Source organism: Pongo abelii, chromosome 22, assembly GCF_028885655.2.
Source record: "Pongo abelii isolate AG06213 chromosome 22, NHGRI_mPonAbe1-v2.0_pri, whole genome shotgun sequence".
Lineage (NCBI taxonomy): Eukaryota > Metazoa > Chordata > Mammalia > Primates > Hominidae > Pongo > Pongo abelii.
In genome coordinates, this window is record NC_072007.2 from 27,802,701 (window position 1) to 27,828,661 (window position 25,961).

The following is a 25,961-nucleotide window of genomic DNA, read 5'->3' on the forward strand; positions in this document are numbered from 1 at the left end:
CTGAGGCGGGCGGATCATAAGCTCAGGAGATCGCGACCATCCTGGCTAACACGGTGAAACCCCGTCTCTACTAAAAATACAAAAAATTAGCCGGGCGAGGTGGCGGGCGCCTGTAGTCCCAGCTACTCAGGGGGCTGAGGCAGGAGAATGGCATGAAACCCGGGGGGCGGAGCCTGCAGTGAGCCGAGATCACGCCACTGCACTCCAGCCTGGGCAACAGCAAGACTCCGTCTCAAAAAAAAAAAAAAAGAACTATGTGCCAATTAAACCACTTTTCTTTATAAATTACCAAGTCTGAGGTATTTATTTATAGCAGTGCAAGAATGGCCTAATACAGAAAATTGGTACAGAGAGTGAGATGTTGCTATAAAGATACCTGAAAATATGGAAACAACTTTGGAACTGGATAATGGGCAGATGTTGGAAGAGTTCGGAATGCTTAGAAGACAGGAATATGAGGGAAGTTTAAAACTTCTTAGAGACTGGTTAAATGGTTGTATACAAAATGCTGATAGTGACATGCACAATGAAGTCCAGTCTGATGAGATCTCAGATGGTGATATGGTTTGGCTCTGTGTCCCCACCCAAATCTCCCATTGATTTATGATCTTTAGTGTTGGAGGAGGGGTGTGATAGGAGGTGACTGCATCATGGGGGTGGATTTCCCCCTTGCTGTTCCTATGATAGTGAGTGAATTCTCAGGAGAACTGGTTGTTTAAAAGTGTGTAGCACTTCCCCCTTTGCCTTCTCTCTCTCCTGTCACTGTGTGAAGATGTGCTTGCTTCCTCTTTGCCTTCCACCACGATTGTAGGTCTTCTGAGGCCTCCCCAGCCATGCTTCCTGTTTAGGTTGTGGGTCTGTGAGTCAATTAGACCTCTTTTCTTCATAAATTAGCCAGTCTCAGGTAGTTCTTTATAGCAGTGCGAGAATGGACTAATACCAAGAATTGGTACCAGAGGAGTGGGACATTGCTATAAAGATCCCTGAAAATGGGGAAGTGACCTTGGAATTGGGTAATGGGCAGAGGATGGAACAACTTGAGGGCTCAGAAGAAGACAGGAAGATGAGGGAAATTTTGGAGCTTCCTAGAGACTTGTTGAATGGTTGTGATCAAAATGATGACAGTGATATGGACAGTGAAGTTCCAGCTGAAAAGGACTCAGATGGAGATAAGGAAGTTACTGGGAACTGGAGCAAAGATCACTGTTGCTATGCTTTAGCAAAGAGACTGGTGGCATTGTGCCCCTGGTCTAAGTATCTGTGGAGCTTTGAACTTGAGAGAGATGATTTAGGGTATCTTGTGGAAGAATTTTCTAAGCAGCAAAGCATTCATGATGTGGCCCAGCTGCTTCTAAAAGCATATGCTCATTTAAACAAACAAAGAAATGACCTGAAACTAGAACTTATATTTAAAAGGGAAGCGGAGCATAAAAGTTTGGAAAATTTGCAGCCTGACTATGGTAGGAAAGAAAAACCCATTTTTCTGGGGAGGAATAAAGGCTGCAGAAATTTGCATAAGTAAAGAAGAGCCGAATATTATTGGCCAAGACAATGGGGAAAATGCCTCCAGGGCATTTAAGACACCTTTATGGCAGCCCATCCCATAACAGGCCTGGAGGCCTAGGAGGGCAAAATAGTTTTGTGGGCCAGATCCAGGACCTTGCTGCTCTGTGCAGCCCTGGGACATGGCATCCTGCATCCTAGCTGCTTCAGCTATAGCTGTGGCTAAAAGGGGCCAAGGCAAAGCTCAGGTTGTTGCTTTAGAGGATGCAAGCCCCAAGCCTTGGTGGCTTCAATGTGGTTTTGGTCCTGTGGGTGTGAAGAAGGCAAGAGTTGAAGCTTGGAAGCCTCCACCTAGATTTCAGAGGATGTATGAAAATGCCTTGATGTCCAGGCAGAAAAAAAAATGGTTTCATGGGCTAGGACCAGGCCAAAGCCTAGGCCCAATCCCAGGCCCATGACCTTGCTACCCTGCAAAGCCTCAGGACACTGCTACCTGCAGGGGTAGAGCCCTCATGGAGAACCTGTACTAGGGCAGGGCAGAGGGGAAATGTGAGGTTGTAGTCCCCACATAGAGTTTTCACTGGGACACTGCCTAGTGGAGCTATGAAAAGAGGGCCACCATTCTTCAGACCCCAGAATGGTAGATCCACTGACAGCTTGCACTGTGCACTTCAAAAAGCTGCAGGTACTCTACACCAGCCCATGAAAGCAGCCAGGGGATCTGTACCCTGCAGAGCCACAGAGGCACAGCTGCCCAAGACCTTGGAAACCCACCACTTGCATCACTGTGGCTTGGATGTGAGTCATGGAGGTCAAAGGAGATTATTTTGGAGCTTTAAGATTTAATGAGTGCCCTGGCAGGTTTTGGACTTGCATGGGGCCTGTGGCCCCATTGTTTTGGCCAATTTATCCCATCTGGAACAGGAGTATTTACTTAATGTCTGTATCCCCATTGTATCTTGGAAGTAACTAACTTGCTTTTGATTTTACAGGCTCGTAGTTGGAAGGGACTTGCCTTGTCTCAGATGAGACTTTGGAATTGGACTTTTGAGTTAATGCTGAAATGAGTTAAGACTTTGGGGGATTGTTGGAAAGGCATGATTGTGTTTTGAAATGTGAGAAGGCCATGAGATTTGGAAGGGGGCAGGGGTGGAGTGATATGGTTTGGCTCTGTGTCCCTACTCAAATCTCATGTTGAATTATGATCTTCTGTGTTGGAGGTGGGGCCTGGTGGGAGGTAATTGGATCATGGGGGTGGATTTTCTCCTTGCTATTCTTGTGATAGTGAGGGAGTTTTCGCACTGGTTGTTTAAAAGTGTGTAGCACTTCCTCCTTTGCTCTTTCTCCTTTCACCATGTGAAGATGTGCTTGCTTCCCCTTTGCCTTCCAGCCACCCTAGCTTCAGCCTTGGCTCAAAGAACCCCAGAGACATCTCAGGCTGCCGCTTCAGAGGGTATGAGCCATAAGCCTTGGTGGCTTCCATGTGGTGTTAAGCCTGTAAGCATGCAGATTGCAAGAGTGAGTGAGGCTTGAGGCTTGGCAGTCTCCTCATAGATTTCAGAGGACGTATGATAAGCCTAGGTTTTCAGGCAGAAGCTTGTTGCAGAGGCAGAGCCCTCACAGAGAATCTTTACTAGGACAACGCAGAGGGGAAATGTGGGGTTGGAGGCCCCACACAGTGTGCCCACTGGGCCACTCCCTAATAGAGCTGTGGGAAGGGGGCTGCCACCTTCCAGACCCCAGAATAATAGATCTACTCACAGCTTGCACCCTGCACCTAGAAAATTCACAGGCACTCAACAATCTGTGGGAGAAGCCATGGAGCCTGAACACTGCAAAGCCAGAGGGGTATTGCTGCTCAAGGCCTTGGGAGCCTGCCCCTTGCACCACTGTGCCCTGGATGTGGGACATGGAGTCAAAGGAGATTACTTTGGAGCTTTGTGATTTAATGGCTGCCCTGCTGGGTTTCAAGCTTGCATATAGGCCCCTTTCTGTTGGCTGATTTCTCCCTTTTGGGGCAGCAGTGTTTATGCAGTGCCTGTACCCACATTGTATCTTGGAAGTAACTAACTTGTTTTTTATTTTACAGGCTTACGGGTGGAAAGTACTTGCCTTGTCTCAGATGAGACTTGAGACTTTGGACTTTGAACTTTTGGGTTAATAGTTGAATGAGTTTAGACTTTGGGGGACTATTGGGAAGGTATGATTATATTTTGCAGTTTGAGAAGGATATGATTTTTGGGAGAGGTCAAGGGTGGAATTATATAGTATGGATATTTGTCTCTGCTCAAATCTCATATTGAATTGTAATCCCCAGTGCTGGAGGTGGGGCCTAGTGGGAGGTGTTTGGGTCATGGGGGTGAATCCCTCATAGCTTGGTGCTGTCTTTGCAACAGTGAGTGAGTGCTCACAAAATCTGGTCATTTAGAAGTGTGTGGCACCTTCACCCCCACTCTCTCTTGCTCCTGTGTTTGTCATGTGACATGCTTACTCCTGCTTCGTCTTCTGCCATGAGTAAAAGCTTCCTGAGGTCTCCCCACAAGCTGAGCAAATGCTGGCACTAAGTTTCCTGCACAGCCTGCAGAACTGTGAGCCAATTAAACCTATTTTCTTTATAAATTACCCAGTTTCAGGTGTTTCTTTATAGTAACAGGAGAATGGCCTAATACGGGAGGGTGGGGGAGGTGTGGATTGAAAAACTGCCATTGAAAGTAATGGGAAAAGCCCCAATTATTTTTCACCAGCCTACAGACCTGCACTTCTGCTCCTTGTATCTAAAATAAAAACTGAAATTTATAAAGCAGGGAATTGCAGTTGTGCCAGATACTCTCAGATTTCCTGGAAGAGTCAATGAATAGGTCACACACCTTGCTTGGTTGATCTATTATTGCAACCTTCTAATACCCTCCATGACTTGATTATTATCTGCCTGTCCAGTCCTAATTACACCACTTGTTAAGTTCATGACTTAGAAAAGCTACTGAGCTATTTCATATGTTAGTAATCTTATGTAAACAATAAAGATAAAAATGATTCTTTGTAGAGTTGTTGTGAGAATGATATAATCTGTGCTCAAGTTCTTAACCCTGCTTGCTACATAGTAAGATATCAAAAATGCTAGTTATTATCACTATTATTTTAAGCTATTTCTAGCTAATGTTCAAAACAAGAATAAAAGCAGATATTCTTGGATGTTACTTGAAATTAGTATTGTTTGCTATGGAAAGACCTATATAGAGAATGCAAAGTTAATATTACAAAAATTTTAAATCTGTCTTTTAAGGATAGTGGGGAGGAAGTGAGGATGGTTAATGGATTTGAAAACATAGATAGAATGAATAAGATCTAATATTTGATAGCACAATAGAGAGATAATATTAAAAATAATTTATTTGTAGATTTTAAAATAATTAAGAGTATAATTGGGTTGTTTGTAATACAAAGAAAGGATAAATGCTTAAGATGATGAGTACCTCCATTTACCCTGATGTGATTATTATACATTGTATGCCTGTATCAAAATATCTCATGTACCTCATAATTATATATAACTACTATATACCCACAAATTTTAAAAAAACTTTAAAATTTCCTCCTACATCTTTTAAATATCTTTGTTTTTTAAAAAATAATCTTAGTGATGTACTAACTAATTTTTCTCTAGTAACGAACAATCTCTGACTTACAAACAAGAGTTCATCTCTTACGCACATTACATGTATGGGGCAGCTGTAGCCTGTCCTCCATATGTCTCCTGCCATATCACACTGAGGAATCAGCCCCTATGGGAACTTACCCATTCTTGATCAGAGGAAAAGCAATAGAGCAAGGAGAAGCTCATAACACTCTAAAAGCTTCTGCTTGGATACGGTGTATGTCACATTTACCCACATTCTATTGACCAAAACATGTCACATGGCTAAGCCCAAACTCCATGAGTCCAGGGACACTTCTCCCTCTCTACTGGAAGGACTGGCAGGTCATATGGAAATAGATGGCATTGAATGATCCTTTTACAGGGAAGGATGATAGTGAATAATTACAAACAATTACACGATATGAAGCAAATGGACTTCAAAGGTACTTTTTGGTTTTGCCCAAATTTTCTATTTTCCCTGAAGAACCAGTTTTGAAATTGTTTAGTTGGCTCAGACAATTACTCATTTGAAGTTTCACAGAGAATTTAAGAGAAAACTGTGGGTTGCTGGCCATCTAGGGCATCAATCTACATCAGTTTAATTAAATTAATATGAAAAATTGTAGTCTAAGTCAAGGAAATTGAAGAGGTAAAAAGATACCTATAAAATGACTGAAAGCTGCAAGCACATGTCAAATTATTTGTTTTGAAGTTATTTCAAATTGCAGTAGTACCTTCATATATTAAGCATAGTCTATTTGAACCACTATATTTAATTGCTATCCATCATTTACACCAAGTAATATGTGGTAAGGCTGAATTCCTCCTTTTTCTTTTGGCCTTTCTAATTTTGAGAGATGAAAACAATTTAATCTCTCAAAATAAATTTACACCTTTTATTCTTTAAACCCTTCAGTTCTTAGCATAGAAAACTGGTTTCCTCTTCAGTTTCAGTTGCCTCGTTTTACTGCATTTGTTATAGACTGAATGTTTGGGTGCCTACAAAATATATATGTTGAGGTCCTAACCCCTAGCTATATTTGGATATGGAGCCTCTAAGGAAATAATTAATGTTAAAGTCATAAGGGTAAGGCCCTGATCTGAAAGAATCATGTCTTTATAAGATAAGATGGCTGGGCATGGTGGCTCATACTTGTAATCCCAGCATTTTGGGAGGCTGAGGCGGGAGGATTGCTTGAATCCAAGAGTTCAAGACCAGCCTGGGCAAGATAGCGAGACCCCCTTCTCTCTCTATATATATGATGAGACACCAGAGAGCTTGCTTTCTCTTTCTCTTTGCATTAGGATGGAGAATTATAGAGAACTGTTTGGATCTGTCCGTTTTGAAATACTGACTTCTCCACTATAGACCCCTAGTTGAATATTAAGTGATTGGCTAGAGATATATATTTGGAAGTTGTCAGCATAAAAGAGGCTGTTAATACCATGGCCTTGGATGACATTGGTTAGGTCTGACTACTTAGGGAAGAGTTCTGAACCCACAGATACTCTGAAATGTAGAAGTCAGCCACAGGAAGAAGTTCCGGTAAATGAGACCAAGAAGCAGCAGCCAGGGTAGTAAAGGGAAAATAAGCGTGTGTAATTCTTGAGGCTAAGTGACAATCAAGAGAGCTCTCATCCTGGTTTCAGTAACCCAGACATATGCGTCGTAATTTGAGCTTTACTGCCCCCATACTCCTGATTATGTATTTTCTGATTCCAACTCTAGTCTACCTTATCCAGCAGACAGTTTCCTTCCAGACTGAGAAAAGGTAACATGGGGCTTGTTCTTCTTTCCCCACTGGAGTGAAGTAGACCAGTTCACCTTAGCTCAAAGGACTTCAGATTTTGGATTGTATGTTAATAAATCATCTATATATTTCTTCACTTTGATCCTCAGTGATATCAACTAAAAGTTTCTTAATATATATTTTATATAGCTTAGCTGAGTGAGTAAATATGTAGATTTCAGAGTGACAGTATTAATAACCACAGTGATAATTAAAAATGTTTAGATGTTATATGGTAAGTCTGTGTTTTTCCTACCACCTCATAGTGGAGAACATTAAAAAACCCTTCATGAGTGGAAAAGTATAGGAAAATGTCTGATATTGGAGGAAAGAGAACCAAGTCATTCCCCCCAAAGGAATTTGTGTTCCTAAAACATCACTGCAAGAGTGTTATTATCTGAATATTTGTGTCCTCTCCACCCTAAATTCATATGTTGAAAAGGTAACTCCTAAGATGATGTTACTTAGAGGTGAGGCCTTTGGGAGGCAATTAGGTTTAGGGGAGGTCATGAGGGTGAAGCCCCCCCCCCCACCAATGCCCCAGGAAATTAGTGCTATTATAAGAAGTGATACCAGAGAGCTTGCTTCTCTCAAGATCACTGTATTATTTTCCTGGGACTGCTGTAACAAATTATCACAAACTTGATGGTGTTAAACAGCAGACACTTATTCACTCACATTTTTGCAGGCTAGAATCTAAAATCATGGCGTCAACTGGGTCGTACTTTCTTCAAAGGGTCCGGGAAAGATTTCCTCCCTTGAATCTTTCAGCTTCCAGTAGCTACAGGCTTTCCTTGGCCTGTGGCTGCATCACTCCAGTATCTGCCTCCATGGCCACATTGCCTCCTCTTCTGTCTCATATTTTCTTGTCTTTCTCATATAAGAATATTTTTCTTTGGATTTAGGACACACTTGGATAATCCAGAATGATTTCATCTTGAGATTCTTGATTTAATTACATCTGCAAATGAGACAAGTTTTCAAATAAGATAACATTCACAGGCTCCAGGCATTTGATGTGAATATCTTTGAGGGGCTATTTTTTTGGTCTGCTACATTTCCTCTTTGAGATTTGGGCATCTCGAAATTCATCAATAGGAAGGTTTTAAGAAGAAAAATAGGCATTAGGGAGTCTAATTTTCCATTCCCCCAGCCACAAGTTTCTAGTTACTTTTGAGTAGTTAGATTGGTTGACTTTTCCAAGAAATCCTCCATGCCCATTATTTCACTCTTATTCCTTTATTCTTTTGTCATGGGAATGCTTTTCTAAACTCAATTCAACATTCAGTTAACTCATACAGAGAAACTCCTAGATGTTGTGTATTGTTCTAAACTCCAATGAGCATTACCTTGTTTAGTCTTCACAATAAACAGAGACTCTTAGAGGTTAGTTGCTCGAGTTCCTTTGGAACCCAATCTCTTGATTCCAACTTTAATGCTTTCTCCACTCCTCTTAAGAGATAAGCGTGAAAGGGCAAGGTTTGGGAAGGAGAAAGGCAGGCACATGTTAAGCTGGTAACGGCTGTTGCCTAAATGCCTAATGAAAGATTTCATAGGAATGATCTCATAGTTATGAGAGCAAGAATGGGTCATGGCCAGCACTGGAGTGTCTAAGAACACTTAAAGGAGAGATAACCCACCTACTTCACTAGCGTCCTTGGGTTTGGCCTATGTCAGGATACAGGTGGGTCTGATTGCTTAGCTGTAGCAACTGGCTGACACCAGTTGGGGAGAAGGGGGCGGGGACTGGCTCACTACAAAGAGATTCCCCAGCTGGAGCTGCTCTCAAGGGGAGGCGGTGAGGGGGCTTAGCTGCTGTGAACAACTGGGTGGCCAGTTGGTTGTGGTATGAGCCAGATTGAGAGGGATGTTATTTACGGGAGCCAGTTCCAGCTGGTAGTCATACAGGATGAGGCCACCCTGCAGAGATGGTAGCAGGCAGGGGTGGGAAAAGCGTGGGCCAGGGACCAGTGCTGAGCTTGGGTAACAAAAAGGATGTCGCGAACCCAATCAGGAATGAAGGGCAACTGAGTGTCAAATGTGTGGAGTTGTTGGCTGTGCATCTGGGTCCACTCTTGTTGGTAAAGAGGAACATGGCTGGGGCAGGTACGGTGCCTCATACTGTTCTGAGTTTGTCCCCTGGATTATCTTTGGCACAAATGCTTTAACTTGTTTTCTCCCCTTAACCAATTACATTGGTAGGAAAGTCATAGGCAGGTTTTATAGCAGTATTTACCCTTTACCCTGTATATGATCTTGATATTTTTGATCTACAAAATGTAAATATTTTTACATTCCACCTCTCTTTCTCATACAGAAAATGTGAGGATCAATAAAAGAGTATACATATGGCTTTCCTGGAAAGAATTACTATGGAATATAAACACGTCTTGGAAAGGAGATGAAATGGCACAGAATATCTGATTTTCAAAGCATGCAAAACTAGTGATTAGTTATGGTAAAAGAGAAGGCAAGAGACAGTCCCCCTATGAGAATAACTTTGGTTGTCTTACACTGTTTTTACAATGTATTTGTTTACTATGTTGAAATTATTGGCCAGAGATCTGACATGAGTGTTTTTTATTTCCTGCATTTCCAACTAAAACTCCTCATTTCTTTTTCTTTTTTAAAAATTTTTTGCTGCAAGGACAAAAAAAATGCTACCCATTTCTTTTTTAATTAACTTAGTTGCTAACGAGGAGATTCAAAACCTAAATGTTTAGAATATATTTTGGAAATCCTTCTAACCATGATAATAAAGACGTGGTCTCACTCATTTGCCTATACACTACTGGTATCCTATTCTTTCTTTGATTTTGAATGTTATATCCTGGTATAGATAGACCCGTGGGCATAACAGTGGTGGAGAAAAGGTAGGGCAAGGCACAAGTCCTGAACTTTGACCTAGAAATTCAGATGAAATAAAAATTCTAAACTGGTTTATTTAGGATCATATACATATGAAAACATAAAAATTGAGCATAATGAAATTTCTGCCTGATTCGTGAGCAAATCTAAGGATGTTCTCAAGTGGGAGCATTTTGCTTCTTTGCTTTCCTGCCTGACTGAAAAGAGGAAGTTCTGAAGATGGGAAGTCTATGGATGGCACTTTTCTGGAACTGGCAGGGTGTACCTGACATGGTGGGAAAGAGGGTAAAGAGTAGTGGCCAAATCCGCTGAATCACTCCTTACCTCATTCTTTGATGATATCATGAAGCATTTTGCCAATCTTTAGAAGTCCTATTTTATTGAGTATCATCCTCCTAGAAAAGTCCACGCAGAACTGTAATGTCATGGGAGTTTATTTGGCTAATCCATAGAGGATGGTGGAGTTGCATTCTTTTATCAGAAATATGCCTTCTGCACTCCCATCACTCATCAACCCAGAGAATTTTATATTATTAAATAGAATACTTTACAAGCCAGAACTATTTGCATTTACATTACTTAATTAATGTCGAACAATCACAAGAACTGTGACTATATCTTGGGACTTATACCTGCTTGACCCAGCCTGCACACCAAAGTGATACCTTCCAGAACCAAAAGAACAAAATAATTTGTGTTTCAATAGTTACAGAAAAAAATGATTCTCAGTTTTTAAGTAGCTGTGTTGTTCTTGATTCTGCTAATCAGGTTCAGAAGTACTGAGTTTTAGATTCAAAACACCTAGCAATAAATTTAAAAAAACCAAAGATTTAAAAGCAGACATTTATGTTTCTTCTAAAAATTTATCAAACAAAATGCTAAAATATCAGACAGTCTGTGTCACTACTGGTCACTTGGCTAGCTTAACCTTATATATTAAACACATTAAACAATGTTAGTGGTATAAAACATATGCATACATTGTCATATTTTGCTCTATGATTCTTAAGAAAAATAGAATGATAGAGGAAAATAATTGATGTGGTAGAGTCTTTATGAAAGTATTTCTTTTTCTTCCAAAGCCCCTCTGGCTATCATCTTATTTTTATAGAAATGGCAGGTATCCATATTTTACAATATTTTTCTCAGAGATAGAAGTAAATCAGTGTCCCTTTACTTCTTCGTTCTATTTCAATACATATTTCATAGCATTCTTAATTTTCAAGATATGACATAATTTATTTTTTAATTTTTAGTTATTTTTGTTGCGTTAATTGGCATATTAGATTGCTAGGGCTGTCATAACAAAATACCCCCAGACTGGATGTCTTTAACAACAGAAATTTATTTTCTCACAGATCTGGGAGCTAGAAGGCTGTGATCAAAGTGTAGGCAGGGTTGATTTGATTCTGAGGCTTTCACTCTTTGACTCGAACATGGCTGCCTTCTCCCTTCATCTTCCACGGTCTTTTCTCAGTCTCAGTGTGTATGTCTGTGTCCAAATTTCCTGTTCTTATAAGGACCCAAGTCATATTGGACTAGGGCCTACCCTACAGACCTCATTTTAACTTAAATACCTCTTTAAATACCTTATCTCTGAATGCTGTTACATTCTGACATACTGGGGATTGGGACTTCAACATATAAATTTTGGGTGACACGATTCAGCCCCTAACAATTGGTTTATTTCCAGCCACTGTAATATAGGTTTGGTGAGGTAAAGAATTTTTGTCTATTTTGTTCAGTTTTATATACTAAGCACCTATATCAGTTCCTGTAACATAATAGACATGAAATTAATATTTGCTGAATGAATAGATAAATGAATCAGTCAATGGATAAAACCAGTAAGTTGAGTGACAAATATGCCAACCTCAGAGCTCTCTACATATAACAGATGCCACATTTGCTACTGAAGATCATTTGAACTTGAATTGAAGATTTAAACAGCCTTACTTTTGCTTATTCTGGCATATGGGCATATCAGTAACATTTGTGGGTAAAGCCTGTAATTATAAATAAGTACCAAATAAAATACATTAATAATTTCCAAATGAAGAATAAAAAGCACATCAACTGTGGAGGAGAAACAGAACAGTAGGGGTTCTTTCAAGCCAATAGAACTTTAAGGACAAAGATTTGTAATTAAAAATGAAGTGAATTTAATCTTTGCTGCTAATCACTCCTGCACTGTTAGCCTGTTTTCATCAAACTAATTGATGGCATATGGAACAGATGCATGGTGAGATTACAGCTCCACTTTATGGCAGGGTTATAACAAATGTGACTTTCCCTCTATTATATGCATTAACATTCAGAAAATGCACTCCTTTGCTTTCTTCACATGCCAAAATTGGTTCTTTTGTGCAAAGCTGATTAAAAGGAATCAAAGGATGTTTAATACAAATGGAATCCATTTGATTCTCCTAAGTCGTTTCTGGAATGCTATGTGCACTGTAATGTGGAGGAATGCTATGTGCACTGTAATGTGGAGGACACATATTCTTAACTTCAACTCCACATGAAAGTTTGTAGACAAAGGTTAAACACAATCTTTACTTTTTTTTGACATATTTCAAAATTCATTTTTGAAGTATGTGATAGTTACAATAAAATTTTATAAAATTTGCCTCTTCTGTTTTTAGAAAGATAAGAAAGAAGCAAGTAATATCTTTAAAATTATCTGTCCAGGCTGGGCACAGTGGCTCATGTCTGTGATCCCAGTGCTTTGGGAGGCAGAGGTGGGAGGATTGCTGAAAGCCAGGGGTTTGAAACCAGCCTGGACAACATAGTGAGACCCCTATCACTATGAAAAAAACGATTAGCTGAGTGTGGTGGCACATGCCTCTCATTCTAGCTACTTGGGAGGCTGAGGTGGAAGGATCACTTGAGCCCAGGAATTTGAGGCTGCAGTGAGCCATGATGGTGCCACTGTACTCCAGCCTCTGTGACAGAGTAAGACCCTGTCTCTAAAAAGCAATAATAACAATAAATAGAAAAAAATCTGTCCAGAAATAACATCTTTTCATTAGTTTTTTAATTGCAATTATTAAACTAAATAGGCATGGATCTAAATAATTCTCTTGTAATTATAGATTTTGGAGTCATTGAAGGAAAGCAAAATACAAATTATTAATGATGATAATATTGCTCTATAGTTACCTAGAAGAATCACATGTGAAGGACTTAAACTTTGGCATGATTCATGTATGTTAGATTTAACATAGGTAATGAGCATTTCACCTTGAAATTAGTGCTAGGAAACAGGAACTTAGGTAAAGTGTGATGCCTTTTAATATTAACCACTTCTGTGTTCTTTTTAGCTTGCTTCTCAATTTTGTACCTTGCTGTGACCCCCAGAGTGATTTCAGTTTGCTATAGACTGAATACTTGTATCCCTCCTCAAATTCATATGTTGAAATTCTAATGCCTAATGTGGTGGTACTAACAGGTGGGCTTTTGGGAGGTAATTAGATCATGAGAGTAGAGCCCTCATGAATGGGCTTAGTGTCCTTATAAGAAAATGCTTCCTCTCTCTGTTCTCTACCAAAGGAGAATACAAGAAGAAGATGGCCATCTGCAGACCAGGAGGTGGTCCCTCCCCAGAAACTGGATGGGCCAGCACGTTGATTCTGAACTTCTAGCCTCCAGAACTGTAAGAAATAAATTTCTATTGTTTAAGCCACCTTGGTCGTGACATACTGTTATAGCAGCTCAAACTGACTAAGACACAGTTCCTTTGATCAGTATCAATAAAAATACAACAATGAAAGAAACCTCATATTTCAGTATGAACTTAAATGTCATCTCTTTGTTGGGAATTTTTTTGAACAAGTAAATTAGCTACCTCTCCTATTTGTTATTCTCCATCACAGCACCTTATTATTTCCTTTAGCTCTTCCTTTACTTCCCTTCCTTCCTTTCCTTTCCCTCCCTCCCTCCCTCCCTTCCTTCCTTCCTTCCTTTTTTCTATTTTTACAGGTAAGTTTCATAAGATCAAGAACTAGACTTGTTTTGGCCGGGCACGGTGGCTCATGCCTGTAATCCCAGCACTTTGGGAGGCCAAGATGGGTGGATCACCTGAGGTCAGGAGTTTGAGACCAGCCTGATCAACACGGTGAAACCCTGTCTCTACAAAAAATACAAAAACTTAGCTGGGTGTGGTGGCAGGTGCCTGTAATCCCAGCTACTTGGGAGGCTGAGGCAAGAGAATTGCTTGAACCTGGGAGGCGGAGGTTGCAATGAACCGAGATCATGCCACTGCACTCCACCTGGGCAGCAAGAGCAAAACTCCATCTAAAAAAAAAGAAAAAAAAAAAGAACTAGGCTTGTTAACTACTTTATCTCCAGTGGATGGACAGTTACTACTACATAATATACATCCAGCAAATATTTGTTGAATATTGTTGAATAAGTGATTTCAAAGTCACTTATTTAGCCCAGCCTGGTTTATAGACAGATATATGTTTTGTCAGTTAAGGTAATTAATAGCTGGGATACCTGTTTTCAATGATAAAAATGAAAGTCGATTTTATAAATTCATTGTCTCTTTTTATTCCCTGAGTGTGGTCTGGTTTACAATTGTACATGAAAAATTATGAAGTGAGCTTAGCATCTTATGTTATCCATTATGCTTTCTCTTTCTCACTTTCTTTAATTTCTTAGAGTTCTTATGGCCTCTTTAATTTTTTTCTAATCAAAGAAAATGAGGTGAGAACTCACTTTCACTTGGGTGTGGATGAACAAATATCATCTCGCCTAAAGCAATAGATCTATTTATAGCAATCTCAGCTTTAAATAACATGAGTGATAATAATTCATAAATCAGTCAGACTCTAGGTAATGTGTTAAACACAGATATTGAGGTGGGGGGGTGTACAAATTCCTACTCTAATTTATGGCATTAGAATCACACCTTGCTTGCGGGCAGACACTTTGGCCACATGTCTGACATTGTTTGAATATATTATGGAGCCAGATTAAACAATCCGGTGTATATTTTAAATTTTTTAGAAACAGAAGAATGAAATGAGTTTCATTGAAGATAGAGAGATGTGTTATGAATACATAAACATTTTGAAACTTTAATCAAAATAGTAACCTTGTTTTTATGTGCAAAAGGCAACAATTTAGGAAACTTTGTATATATTTAACATGTATCAGGGATATTTTATCTATCTACAAGTTTAGCTAAGTCTCTGTCTGATTGTTTATTTCTAGTCATCTAGAATCTGGAACCTTCCTGTTTAGGGGGGAATCTCAGGGAGGCTCCACTTCCCACAAAGAGACAAAGGAGGCAGATATTCCTGTCTCAATGCCCTAGCAGCTAGGGCTCAGGTAAGTGAGCCTCAAGCAAATGAATGTTCAAGCCCAGGACATTGAATCTTATAATTAATTAAAAGATTTTCAAGTTAGTGGGAACTATGGAGTAAAGTCCAGGCGTGCAGTAGTGCTAGTGAGAACAACAGGAAGTGTCCTGTGATAGCATTGCAGCCACATCATCTCTGGGACACGACCTGGCTGTGTTATTAGCTTTTAGCCTCTCTTGGATCCCGGGGCTTTCTGAGAGGCTTCTCTAGTCCCCTTGTCAATTATGTAAGGTACTGGCGATCTGTGGCAGGCAGGCTCTAACATAGCCCCCAGTGATCCCTCCCCACTGATTCTTGTGCCCTCGAGTAATCTTCTGTCTTTGAGTGTGGGCTGGACATAATGGCTCACTTCTAACTAATAGAATATGGCAAAAGTGATGGGATGTTACTCTTGAGATTAGGCTACAAAGAGACTGTGACTTCTGTCATCGGTATACGCATTCCCTTGCCTACTCTGGGGAAAGCCAAATGACAATTTGTAAACGACCTTACAAAGAGACCTGCATGGCAAGGAACTACCTGGTTGCTAGTCCATGTCTGGACAACAAGCAGCATGGACCTGAGGTTTGTTAACTCATGTGAGTGAGCTTGGAAACAGATCCTCCTTCAGTTGAGCCAGTAGGCTGGCTAGACCTGCTTGGAGTCTTGTGAGAGACCTTTTGCCAGAAACACCCAGCTGAGCCATTACCCACAGAAACTGATGTCATTAACCACAGAAACTGTGACATACTATCACTCCTCGTCGTTTTCCATTGTTAAGCATTGGATAATCTGTTACATAGAAATACATAACTAATAAAATGTCCTTCCAGAAAATCCCTCTTCTGTTTAAGTAAACTAGATTAGGTTTCTGTTGGTTGCAATGAAGAATGCAGAAATTGTTACTAGGAATAGAAATGGATGGGATCAGACTGAAGACAGTGGAAATCTCTTTAGGATTCTGGAAAAAAATCCTGAAATTTATTGTATTCAATAATAAAACACTTATTTAAAATTTTAATCTGTGGTCAATTTATAATAAAGTACCGTCTGAAGGCAAAATTTTAGTAAATCCAATGTTTGCTACCTTAGAAAAATAGTAGAGGTATGTGGAATTTAAGGTCATGTAGCGGGATGGCTTTTTCTAATAGTATTGGGCAGATCAGAGGAGAATAACCAAGGGTAAGTTTCTAGATTTTCAGCAAGGCATAGATGTTTTATGACTTTGCCAAAGATTCAATAACTGTTTGAAGCCATAGGGCTGAGTCAGTCAAGAACCAAATGAATAGTTTGATCTGATTAGTTACTAAATTAGAATGCAGTCAAAATTTTGGTTCATAATGGCTCTTATATGAAAATGGAAACTCAGAATTGGTCTGGCAATATCTAGGAAGATGCGAAGCCCCTGGTGAAGCTGAAACTGCCAACTCCACTGAACTTCTCATGGCAACCAATGCAGACCCACTTCCCCTATCTGGAAAAGTTGTTCTTTCTTTGCCTAAAGATGTCATAAGTCTTTAACCTGTGGGAGATTCCTTACTAAGGTAACCTGCTTCATTTTCACTCTGAAAATACTTTTAATTGTTTACTTAGTTAGCTGATTGGAACCTATATTTAACAGTGGCCCATATTTAATAAAAGAGATATCAGAAATTCCTTGGTAATAATAGAGAAGAGGCAGCTAAAGAACTTCAGAAGGCTTAAGAAATTGGGGTGATTTTATCTAATATGACCCAGATGGGGCAGGATAGACTTTATTTGCCAAAATTATGAAAAATAGATTTTTGGGGGGAGGGAGAAAAATGCCATTGCATTTGCCATTGGAAAGGGGCTTTGGAGATTGTTCTCTATAGATCAGCATACTATTAAATGCTACAGGTATAACTGGTTCCTTGGTTGCAGTGGGGATGGTTGAATCCTGGAGAGGCAGAGGCCAGGCTTACTTGCATTTTGTATTAGGTAGAGAGGGATGAAATAGCTGGTCAGTCCACTAAGATTCTACTTGAGGCCCAATAAATTACACTATTAGAGAATCTAGAGCCTTTTTCCTAATTATCAAATGGATTGATCCAATGACTCAGCATCTATGAATGAAGAGAGTTCAAAGTACCTTTGAGAAAAAACAAGCATATGCTGTGAACCTTCATTCTAGGATTCTTCAAATTATTCTATTTCTACTTGCCATCACAATTGTGTCATTTATATGATTTTTTGGCACTGCCTGTGAATAGACACTAATTTACAATGCTACTGCAGATTACCAGTCATAGTATGGGTTTATGGAGAGTTAGCTGATAAACAGAACTCAAACCAGGTAGGGGGAACTTGGGAAGATGTTAGCAAAGGATAAAACATTTAGTTAGAGAGGAGAAATAAGGTCAAGATATATATTGTACAACATGGCAACTGTGGTTAATAACAATGAATTGAATACTTGAAAATTGCTAGGAGAGTAGATCTTAGGTGTTCACACCACAAAAATGATAAGTGTATGAAATAATGTATATTTTAATTAGCTGTATTTATCCATTATTCAATATATACATGTTTCAAAATATGTGTATCATAAATGTATACAATTTTTATGTATCATTTAAAAACATTTTTAAAAATAACATGAAGAAGTTAGGAAAATACTGAATGCATACAATAAAGTTCTGAAGGGGAGAAAATAGATTTTTGACCCAAACAAAGCTGAATCACTAGGGAGTCATTAGAGATTAGTGCCACAATACAATATTTGAAAGATTCGGGGGAATTGATTCTTACCCCATTCTCATTTCTCTCTCCAATATGGCTAGTGCTGAAGATAGATGACTTCAGGAAAATGACAGGTGGTTACCTGAATTGAAACTGCTGTTTCAAATGTGATCCCCTTACTGGAACAAATCAACGTACCCTAACATCTGGTGTGCAATTACTTACTTGAAAATATTTTTCTCTTATTTCCTGTTTTTTCCACACTGAACAGAAGATACCAGAACTTTTAAAAGCTAGCACTGTCTCTCCAAACTGTGGCCCAGAATTTCATCGACATGTAGTTTCACTTTATTGTTCACCTTGTGCTGATAGAACCTGGAAAGCAGTTCTCTTAAAGGTGACAGCATGACATTTGCATGGCATTCATTCACTTGAAAATAGCTATTGAGTGCTTATTTTGTGTTAGTTTCATTTTTAGTGTTTAAAACGTAGCAGTGAACAAAAGGGAACAAATTCCTGTTCTCGTAAGCTTACATCATGGAAGGGAGAGAATAAGTATAAACAAGCATGTGCATGCATCACATATTAAATTCTGGATGAATGCTATACAAAAAACAAAAACGGGAGTAAACAAGGTCAGAGGATGATACTTAATATTGGGGGTTAGGGAAGGCTGAACTGATAGGGTGATATACCAATGGAGACCTGATGGAACAGAGAAAATGCAACACAAAATATTTTGGACAGGAAAGTTCAAAATTTAAGGAATAGGTAATGCAAAGACAATAAAAGCAGTGACCTGCATTTCAATGTGAACACAGCAGCTGGTACACTGTGAGTGAGGTAGGGATAAGGACAGAGGCAGGAGATCATATAGGTCATTGTAGTCTGTTTCTGAGTGCATTGGGAAATGGATGGTTTTGTGCAGAAGTATGACATTATCTGATATATATTTTAAAAGAACCATTTATTTATTGTTTTCTTCAGGTGGTATCAGAAACTGATTCCTCCTATAGCATCCCGCCACAAAATAATATTGCAACTTTAATTAATATCAATGTTTGGATTTATTTATGGTAAGATACCACTGGGTGACAGTCCTGTGACCTCTGACTGCAGGGACCAAATCATTATCACTTAGAGAATGAGTGGGACGTAGTAGTTTACACCCAGCAGCAGAAATGTGGGAGTGACAGCCCATTTGCATTTTTCAGTTGTCAAAGTTATTTTATGGGTATAGTAAGGTATAGCCTTGGATCTGTATAACTCTATGTTTCTGAAGAACTAGTGAGACAGAACCATTGAGAACATATTTACATGAGGGATCATTAAAATATCTGGGAAAGAACTCAGCATAAGGGAAAAGAATCAAGACGCGCACACGCAATGTGACTTCAGAGACCTCTCATTTAAAATAACATAGCTTAAGTTTGGCTGATATAGTCTGTACTATATTCTCACAAAGATACTTTAAAAATAGAAAAAAGAAAAAAACCTTATAACATCTTAAGATAAGTTTGAGTATCAACCTGATTTCAGAATCTGAAAGGAATTTCCACTGACTCTAAGGTATATGAAATTGAATTGAGAACCCTATGAGTGGCCCATCCAAACAATGACTTGGCAAGCTTGCCCACTGTTTCTGTTGTTCATATTATGACTGTGCTTTATTCTGGGAATGCCTGTGCTTCTGAGCCATGTGTAGGAAATCATTTTATAAGATGATTTCTATAATATGTAATAATGGAAATGTTAGGAAACAAAATTTGTTGCATTATGTCATGCAAACTTTGCCTCCTTGGCACTTTGAAATCTGTTAGAAAACATAAAAGTTTCTCTTCTCTGTGCACCAGGTGACCTGAAATACGTAGTAATTGATGTCATCATCTTGAATATAAAAGACAAAGTGTGGTGCAAGTGTAGCCCTTCCAGGTCACCACCACTTGTCAGGCAGCAGGGCTTGGGAAGTCTTCCACAATCCACAGAATATGGACTAAGATTTATGGAATAGGATTTACTGGGGAAAGTCTACAAATTAAGAGCTGACAAGAAGGAAAGAAGCATATAGTACCTGCATTTTCTTCATGTCATGGAGTTAACGCCATGGCCTGGGTGGTCTAATAGAAATGGAATATATTTGCATTAGCATGGAGGGTGTCCATTCTCCTGTGATTCTTTCTTCTATTGGGTAAATGTAAGAACAACAATTGTCAGCGGGCATACAATAGACTACTGGGTCACCAGGCAATCTGAATTTAGAAGAGAGCTTTCTATATAAATTGTCTGGGTAATCTTGAACCCCAGTACTTAGATACTATGTGAGGTCTGTAGGAGACTGAAGTTCTTTCTCCAGGGAGGAAAAAGCCACCAGTAACATGAAAATTTGAGTTTAGGTATATTCTCTTTGACTAGAGAAGGAGAGAAAGCCTCAGGCTGGCCACTTGTTAAGGCAGTTCAGAGAGACCTGGTTGCTGTACCACAGTAGGTCATCTCAGATGAGAGAAACAGTTATCAGACTCCCAATGCATGACTCCAGACAGATCTCTTTTTGTCCACTCCTATTAAGATGGATTGCAGAGAACCTTAAGTTCTGTTTGGACCTTTGCAACATTTCAGGGAGAGAGGTCTTACTAGCAGAAGATTGAAAAATCAGTTTTGTTTTTAGATGAGCCTTTATATATGTCTGTATGTTTACTATTTTCTGTGTTCTTCATTTCCTTGTGTAGACCCATTTTTCCATTTAGTATCACTTTTCCTTCATTCTGAAGGACTTGCTTCATTTTGAAAGATAATTTGGCTGGGTATAGAACACTAGGTTGTGAGTTTTCTTTCTTTCAGTATTTTAAATACGTTTTATCACTTGCATTGTTTTTGATAAGAAAACTGATTTCATTCTTACCTTTGTTTCCCTGCACATAATGTTTTTTTCTCTGCTTTTAAGACTTCCTCTTTATAACTGGTTTTAAGCAATTCGAATATCATCTGCCTTGGTGTCTTGATATTTCTTGTGCTTGAAGTTTGTTGAATGTTTTGGATCAATAATTTGCAGTGTTCCTCGAATTTGGAAAATTTTAGGCCACTATTTCTTCAAACAGTTTTTTCTTTTCCCTCACTTCTCCTTTGGATACTTCAATTTCATATATAGTAGTCTACTTGAAGTTGTCCCACAGTTTGTTAATGTTGTATTACTTCTTCTTTTTCAGTCTTTTTTTCCGTTGTAGATAGTCTCTAGTGCTATGTTTTCATATTCACTAATCTTTATTCTTCAAAACCTAATCTGCTATTAATTTTGTTCAGTGCATTTTTAATCTCAGATGTTAAAGTTTTATCTTGAAAATTCAATTTGGATCTTCTTTCATGTCTCTGCCTAAAATGCTCAATCTTTTCTTTATTTTCTTGAATATATGAATTATGGTGTGTATTAATGTCCTTATGTACAAATTATAGCATCTGTGACATTTTTGATCTGTTGCTATTGATTGATTTCTTTCTCTTCATCCCACATCATATTTTCCTCCTTTGCATATTTGGTAATTATTACTTGGCTGACAGACATTATACATTTTATCTTGATTATTTTTATATTCCTATAAATATTCTTGAACTTTATTCTGGGATGCAGTTAAGTTACTTGGAAACTGTTTTATCTATTAGAGTCTCGCTGTTGAGCTTTGTTAGGTGAGATCATAGAAGCCTGTAGTCTAGGGCCAATTATCCTTTATTACTAATACAATACCTTTCTGAGTACTCTACCTAATGACCTGTGAATTCTGAGATTTTTTTCAGTCTGGCTAGTAGGAACACAAACTATTCCTGGTTATGTGTCAGCTCTGGGGAATATTACCTGTAATCCTTTTGGCATTTTATCCTTGGCTTTGTGTAGTTTCCTCACACACATGCAAAGATTAACACTCTGCTGAAGGCTCAAGAGGTATCCTCTGCGTATTTCAGGGGCTTGCTTTGTGTATAGGACTCTACGCTCTGGCACTCTACCCTATGAACTCTAGCTACCTTGGCCTCCTTGGACTCCTAACTCAGTTCAACTCAGGAAGACCACCGGGTTCTGCCTGAGCTTCCTTTCCCTGCACTGTGGCCTGGAAACTGCCTAGGCACTAGAGTGGGACAGCGATAGGTCTTCCTTTATTTTCTCTTTATCAGAAATCACAGTCTTCTTTCCATCTTGACTGAAAACAGTTCTATTATATATATTATCATGAAGAAAAATTTAAGACAGTGTTGGAAAGTTTTCTAATTTTTTTCTGTTACTTGATGTTATAATTGTTTCTTTTCCTTGTAAAATTAAACTATTTTTTTGATTTGGCAGATATGAGTGACTTCAGTAAAATTCCCATAAAATAATTAGAACTCTAATATTAGCCAGGAAACTGGGTAGAGTTCTTTCTATTGTAAAGATTTTACTATTTGTGGCAGGTTGAATAGCATTGCCCTGCCATATTCAATCATTAACCAATAATATTTTATCCATGCAGATTTTGTACGTATTTTAATATCTAAAACCACACCTGAAAACCAAAACAATTTTGAGGAGACTGATATCTAGAAGGTTAGTATGCCCAATAAAGGTATGAAGAATTCTGGTAGCATTACCTTCTGGAGATTTTAGATTTCCATATATAACATATTTTCACAATATCAGACAATGGGGATGAGTAAGAATTATATTTTAACTCCAACAGACCTACATTGAATTAAATCCTGCTAGTTCTGATATTAATAATTAGAAAACTTATACATCAAGCGATCCTATGTCTTGGAAGGAGATTTAATTGGCATCCAAGTAAATAGAAAGTTGGGCTAAGTAAAACGTATATACTCTGACTTTTGAAAAATTTTAGGTGTGGAAAATTCTTATTTTGTTAGTAGGAGTAGGCAATGTAAATGGAGGAACTCTCAAAAGTCTTCTAAAATGAAGATGGGATAGATCCTAAAATGGTAGAGTAAGAACAGTCTTTTAAAATTATCCATATCAGGAAACAGAAAAAATTAGTAGAATCCTACCATCTTTTATAGCACTATGAAGTTCTGGCCTCTATGAAATAGAGGCAGAAAGTCATTAGGAAGACAGAGGTTGAGATGGAAAGGTAACATAATGATAGAAGTAATAATGAGAAGTGTTAAGTGTGTAGTGAAGGGTAGAGTTGATACCATCAAAGAATTAAATCAGTGATGGAGGATCACTTGCAGAAGCTCTCCAAGATCAGAGAGAATAAAGAGAGACCAATAAAAAGAATAAGTGGGTAAATAATACATATAGAGGAGAAGAACTTGTAGAATGTTTGACGGTTGTAGGGTATCTGACATAAACATTAGAACACTTAGCAGCAATAACGAGTCTTAAGAGAGGGGAATATACAAACTTTAAAAAAAAATCAGCATACAGATTTAACATTTTCCTCTCATTTATGCAGAATCAATTCTACAAGTCTTGCATTGTTTTTGATAAGAAAACTGTTTTCATTCTCACCTTTGTTTCCCTGCACATAATGTTTTTTTCCCTGCTTTTCAGACTTCCTCTTTATAACTGGTTTTAAGCAATTTGATTATCATCTGCCTTACAAATACAGCTTTACAATTTTTTTTTTTTAATCAGAAAAACATCTGGTACTTTCTCTTTTGGTGAAAAGTTTAGTAAGTTGCTTCCAAAAGAATGATTTTTTTAGAAAAGACTAGCCTCAGACTTCTCTTTAGTACTAAATGTCATAATGAAATGACAGTAAAATGGAGAATTTTGAGTGAAGAAATTTGAAATGCTAAGTTGTGCATTTCCCCAAGTTGTCTTTTATGTTTCTGAGCAATAGACATTCCCAATATATAAGGGCTCAGAAGATATATTTCACATGTAAATCAAACAAAAGTAGACAATAAATTAACCTCAGGCATTTGAATGATCATCAAAAATATAAATTCAAGAGAAGTGGTACTTATGAAAGACATTGATTATGAATGATTTTTTACACAATTTGACACGAATTCAGGAATCCAGTTAAATATAGTTTTAGCTGGACTCCATATCATGATGGTTAAAGTCGTTTCTGAGATAGTTTGCTGAATTTTTATTTTTTTGCTTTCACTGTATTTCCATTGACAATGACAAGTGTTTCTTATGCTCTATTATTGAAACTAAGTTTAGATAGAAGCTCTTCCCATATTTGATGACCACTTAAAGTAAGTGGGAAAAATACTTGCCAACAATCACTAAATTACTTGCACTTGGAAAATTACTAAACACATACTTCAGAGTAGAGGTGCATAGAAAACTTAATGACCATGAGATATGAGTGGATAGTTTCTGTATCATTAAAAATCAAGTAAAATGACTTGATGTAAGATTTGGGGTATTTTAGATATTGGGAATGCCTAACAAATAATCTAGTGGCAAACATTAATTGTAAATCCCTTTTCAATGTCATCTTACATGTAGAATTTTTGAATATTTCATCCATGGTGCTTAAAAATAAGATTCTAAAATATGATCCCAGATATGTAAACAAAATATGCTTGGATAAAAAGAAGATAAGGACTTACCTAGGTAAGTCCATGGGGATCGCAAGATGACTTTCTTCTTATGAAGTGATGGTCCAAACTGAAATTTTCATTCCATCCCATTTTGGGAAGGAAGCTATTTAGTTTAGTGATAATTCTGAATTGAGGGATTCTTAATGGTCAGGATTTATGCTGCCTCAATGTCAAGTCTGTACTAACTCCTCTGTATTAACACATTACAAATAAATCTGAGAGATATATAGCTGTTGTTTATCAACTCTTAGATATTAAGCTTGCTATTCTAATATTTTAAGAAGAAATCTATTTTGATTGTTCATGATAATGTAATAGAAAGTGTTAAGTTTGTAGTTTTAGTAGTTAGGGGTAGGGATTGTGGTAGGGAGTGAAGGCCTTAAGGTCAAAGAGTCATATCCCATGCAGTTCTCTAAATCTTGTATGAGATCTTGGACATCATGGATAAAAACCTTAGACATCATGTGTGAAATGTGTTCCTTGCCTATTGCTACCTCTCTTCAATGGATCTTAGAATATTTGACCTGAATTTCTTATTTGGGACCCTTTTATACTTTTTTCTATATTCTTAACCTAAATCCAGAAATATCGGCCAACCTTTCATTCGACATCTAAGGAACTCTAGAACCTTGAACTTGCTTTGACAATATGGCTTCTGGTTCTAATTTGGGGCTCCTTAGAGATCCTGAATATAAGTTACTCCCTATCCTCTATTACTTACTGGAAAAACCTAACCCCTAATCCTTCTGTAACTCATCTTGATGCTACTAAAACCTCAACTCTGGCACCGTGCCTTTTTTAAAAAAATTAAACAAAAGTTAAAATAACAATTAAAGCCTTTGCAGATCACCCTTTAAGAGATTTATGGATTGCTATTTTTTCTGTTTAACTCCAGTAAAAGGAATTTGACATTTATATAGCTATTAGTTTTCATTTAACACATGTTGAGACTTTAATTAATCCTTATTGGTTCTTGCTGAGACTCCAAACATGGACTAAGTTCACAGGATAGTTTTCTACAGATGGATCACATCACATAAATAAGAATGTAACTTCACTCAGAACATTCTTTCAAAAGAAATGTTATTTATTCAAACCTCTTATAATAATTGAGTCTTATAATTTATTTGTTAAAGGCCCTATTTATCTTTGCTCATGAAATAAAATATTCAAAAACAGATTACAAAGTAGCATGGTCATGCAAACTTTGGTAAAAGACTCAGAACACTTTGTGTCCACTACATGTGGACAATTCTTTCTGCATGTGAACTGCCCTTTCCTGCATCCACAGCTCTTATCCCTTCACTCTGTATTATCTTTACAAAAGAGAAGGAGACGACATACAAAATTAATTTAAGTAAAGGTCTGCATTACAACTGAAAGCCATTAACTGGCAGCGGCTCACCAAAGTACAGGCAAAAATCAATTTTAATTAGTATTTTTGGCTTTAATGAAAAGTGATTACGAAATTGGCATTTTAGCTAATATTGTTGAGATTTATGGTGAGCTGATGCTAATTAATTTTCTGTTGAATTGCTGTGGGCCTTAGTGTCTTCAATAAAATGGTATATTTGCTGA

General features: G+C 38.0%; 1 long non-coding RNA gene across 1 annotated transcript in view; it reads left to right on the forward strand.

Moving 5' to 3' along the window:
• LOC134760851 (uncharacterized) overlaps positions 1 to 25,961 on the forward strand; it is a 171,940-nt gene that overhangs the window by 119,084 nt on the left and 26,895 nt on the right. Inside the window, exon 3 of the long non-coding RNA XR_010138869.1 lies at positions 13,351 to 13,453. This is a non-coding gene — a long non-coding RNA (uncharacterized LOC134760851). The remainder of the gene's footprint in view (positions 1 to 13,350; positions 13,454 to 25,961) is intronic.